This window comes from Electrophorus electricus, chromosome 3 (genome assembly GCF_041902795.1).
Source record: "Electrophorus electricus isolate QZ-2024a chromosome 3, ASM4190279v1, whole genome shotgun sequence".
In the NCBI taxonomy this organism is placed as follows: domain Eukaryota; kingdom Metazoa; phylum Chordata; class Actinopteri; order Gymnotiformes; family Gymnotidae; genus Electrophorus; species Electrophorus electricus.
The window spans coordinates 25,539,491-25,544,101 of record NC_137499.1 but is presented as its reverse complement, the minus strand read 5'-3'; positions in this window follow the sequence as shown (position 1 = coordinate 25,544,101).

Sequence of the window (4,611 nt, the reverse complement as noted above, 5' to 3'; positions counted from 1 at the left end):
ACACACACACACACACACACACACACACACACACACACACACACACACACACACACACACAGTAAACAAGGGACTTCATAAAGAGACGAGTGTGAATATATTGTGGACCAAACACCCTGTGGATAGAAATGGCTGCTCTGGGGTCTCGTACATCATCTGCTGCGGACAGGTTCCTCTACTTTTTGCTGACACACAGAATCATAGTATAGCACAGCTCCAGATAGACTACTTGTATAGTACAGCACTGCTCTTGGACTACAGTAGAGCTAAGACTTTTGCTGTCCTAATGCTCTACAACTGTCCCACAAAAGCAGAGATAGGAAGTGCAATCATACACTTTTCTGTCTCACATGGGGATGTGTTAATATCAGTGGGTTAATGTGAGCAGTCAAAAGAGTACTGAAGGTAAACACAGGCAGAATTGCTGTCACACAACAGAGGATGTATACTGGACTGTGATGGAGACCATCACTCAGAAAGGTAAATGAGTGTTCTAGCTCTGGGGCTACCAAGATGGTCCCTTGCTCTGGCTGTTAAGAGTACGTATTTGTTACCTAAAAGACCTGGGTTCAAGAGTGGGTGTGGCTGCTGCCCTCCGCCTTCATCAGAAGTGGCATGGTGTTGTAGCTTTGTGTTGGTTTTGTGTCTCTACCCTGTCTCGTGTTTTGTAATCACCATGCTTCATTTGTTGCACCTGTAACTTGTTTTCCTCTAATCCATCTGTGTATTTATACCCCTTTCTTTGTTGTTTTCCTTCTAGGTCATTGTCTTCTAATGATCCTAGTCATAGTGTCACGGACTGCCCCGCCCCCATAAGTCACGTGGCACGGCCCGCCACGTTCAGGGGGATTACGCATGTACTGTGTTTATTTGTGTTGTAACCAGGTCCCCGCGGGATTGCACACAAGTGTGCAGGATTTAGTGTTAATGTCTTACGTCTATTTAAACCCCTGTCCGCGTGTGCTCCCATTGTTGGTCATTGTAGCCGTTACATTGGTTGGTCCCATGTTAAAGTGTAGGCGTTTATTGTTTAATGTTGTGTAGTTATGTTCATTGTGAATGTTATATGTCAGTACCTTTGTCTTAAATGTGTAATGTCAATAAATGTTCTACACGAATGAGGAAGTCTGCGCGTCCTGCCCCGCACCCTGCGGCACTCGGACCAGAAGCGTTACACATAGCACCTATTCACAGCTGCTGTTGGTCATTTGCATTCTTTTAAAAAAGTTAACTAGTTAGTTGTAGCTTATCTTGCTTTTTTTTTCTTTCGAATTTGAGGGTGTCATGACGTTTTGAATAGTGAAATAATGCATTAGTAAGGCAAACAAACTAAGCATTTGAAAATGAAGGAATCCTTCTTCTGATTCAAATAACTAAAACATTTCTTCTAGAAGGGCCATGAGTGATATGAGGAAGGCGAGAAACCTGTTATTTTTGCATTTTTTTCTAAATTGTTTGTGCCATAAATGTTGTGGTTTAAAAATTGACAGTGACATTTCTTTTTTGTAAATTCTTACAGTGAAATGCAATGAAAGTAAAAAAGTAAAAAGTCTTTAAAAACAGAAACACTCATGTGCTCCAGGATTGTGCTTGAGTACAGCAATGAAGCAAATGTACTTCATTACTATTCATCACTGCACTCCTCTACACATCAGAGTATATTGTACACCTTTACATATCAGTGTATCCTACAGCTCACTCTACATATCAGAGCATATAGTGTATATCCTATATCACGGCTCTATATATCAGAGTATCCCCTACTCCTCACTCCTCTACAGATTATCCTACTCCCCCCACAGATAGCATATCCTACTCTTTTACATATCAGAGTATATCTTACTCCACACTCCTCTACATATTAGAGTACATCCTACTCCTGACTCCTCTTCAGAGTATCCTACTCCACCCACAGAGATAATATATCCTACTCCTCATTCCGTTACATATGGTCAAGAGAGTTTGCGAATGGTAATTGGGGAAGAGAGCTTAAACAGGGAAAGAGAGGGGGTGGCCAGTGTTCAGTTAGATGATAAATGAGGAAACCAAAACAGTGAGAATACTGAATTGTTTAAAATATCTGAATAATAAGATGCACTTTTAAATGGAAGCAAACAATACTAGTGCAGTAATGCATTTAATTGGCTGATTTGATTGACCTTTGCACCCATATAGAAGCCTTAGAGCAACTGCAGACAAACATCTACAGCTTTAAGCACTGGGAACACATTGAATGCCATGCATTCTGGGAGGTCTCACCATCATCAGCAACCTGTGGAGATTTGACAAGCAACATCACGCTGCCTGTGGATGTCTGAACAGCAATGTCACACAGTCTGTGGAGGTCTGATCACCAGATTCATACTGCCTGTAGATGTCTGACCACCAATGTCAAGCTGTCTGTGGAGGTGTGATCACCAATGTCACATAGCCTCTGGAAGTCAGGACACTGCAGCCTTGGCCTTTTTTCTCAGATATACTGTTTGTAAGATACTGGAGCACAAGACACGCACCTCTTCTTAAGACAAACTGTAATAGCTCACATTAATTTTACTTTCAGTTCTAAAGTACTTTAAAACACTTCTGTATACACAAGCAAGACTTTAGCTTTTACTCGAGTATGATTTTATCAGGCGTATCTCTTAAGTGGAGCAGTATTACCACAACACCACCCACACATCAGCAGTATTACCACAAGACAACCCACACATCAGCAGTATTACCACAACACCAACCACACATCAGCAGTATTACCACAACACCATCCATACATCAGCAGTATTAACAAAACACCACCCACACATCAGCAGTATTACCACAACACCACCCACACATCAGCAGTATTACCACAGTGCAACTGAAGGCACATGAAATAATAATGAGCAAAATTACGATGCCAGTCCTGTTCTTCCCCTGCAAGGTGGACTGACTGCTTTTGTAGTCGCTTGCACCAAAAGGGGGCACAGGAGTGTCAGTACTTCAGTACTTCAATAGTCACTGAGGACATGGAGTATTCATGCAGAGCTCAGTTAGGGACCTATCGTCCTTGTCACTGGGTCTTCATGTTCATTAAAACTCTCACATACATGTAAAGAGATAGTGGAGGCCCACGCACAAATCAATAGACACATCACGAAAAAAAAAAACCCCAAAAAACCCCCAAAGCATTACCTCAGAACTCATTGCTCAGAGCTAGCTCTGCTTTTCAGTCAGGCAGCCTTGGGAACTGGGAATCGGCCTGCTCGACTTAAGACATCTGGGAGAAGGCTATAATTAAAAGAGTTTTTTTGAGGTGTCACCGAATGGACAGTCATAGCCACCCAGTAGAAACTGGGGTTGTTTTTCACAAAACCAATTCTGCAGGTAGTGTACATGCATTGGACAGGATATCTGAAAGCTCACATGTGATGAATGTATAATGCTGGCAATCACGTACAGGAAAAAAATTATTTTAACCATGTTAAAAATAACTTCCTTAAGGAAACTTTTGTTTTTAAAACAGGGTTGTTTTAATGTTGAGTTGGCTATAATAATTTCAGGTCCACATCCTTTAGTTGTTTTCTTGTAACAAGAAGGGATATCTTGTTCTGTACAATACATACTTCTGTTCCATTCCATATTGGGATAGATATACAAAGCCCCAGCAGCACTGAACACTAAATCAGACTGACAGCAATGATCAGATTATACAGAAACCAATGGTAGATCAGATGAAATACTGTAATAACTTAGTAATGATGTAATAACTGTTACAATAAACATGTGTACTATACACTCTGGCCACAAAAAAAGAAAAATACATTGGACAAATAATATCTGTTGCACTGTTGAAAAGATTGCAAAAGCTGGCCTGATCTTGTCATACTTCACAGCTGCTCCAGGTTATGTGATTTTTAGACATTCTCATCGATGGAAAGCAATTTCTGTAAGAGCTCAGCCCCCCCGGCGAAGCACAGAGCTTGGGGCAATGACCAACGAACAGACCTTTATTAGTCTGACATCTTTTTTTGTCCTATGCTCTCTCTCTGTCTCTCTGTCTCTCTGTCTCTCTCTCTCTCTCTCTCTCTCTCTCTCTCTCTCTCTCTCTCTCTCTCTCTCTCTCTCTCTCTCTCTCACACACACACACACACACACACACACACACACACACACACACACACCCTCTTGGGCAGCTGCATAGATACTCTTCATACTGAGTCCAATTATGAGGTAAAAGCATAAAAGCAACCTACCTAAGAAAGAATAAGAAGATGGAGCCAGAAAAATATAGATCCAAAACAGAGAGATGTTTATCTATAGAATGACTACTTATTAATCATGTGTGTTAAGTATCCCAGAAGAGCTCCACCATTAGGTGAAAGGTACTTCAACAGCTAATTTTCACAAGCATATGTGTGAGAAACAGAGAAAAAGTGGCATGTTCTCCTCCATCAGCACAACCCCTCTATTGGAGACAGGAAATCATTACAACTCTCTCACTCAGAAGATAGAGGGAGGAGAAATAGAGAAGAAGCCCTAATGTACCATTAACTGGCACTCATCCAAACATCAAGAGTGCAGTTCCATCTGAACTGCTGGTACATTACTGATTGCATTTGAAGAAACATCAGA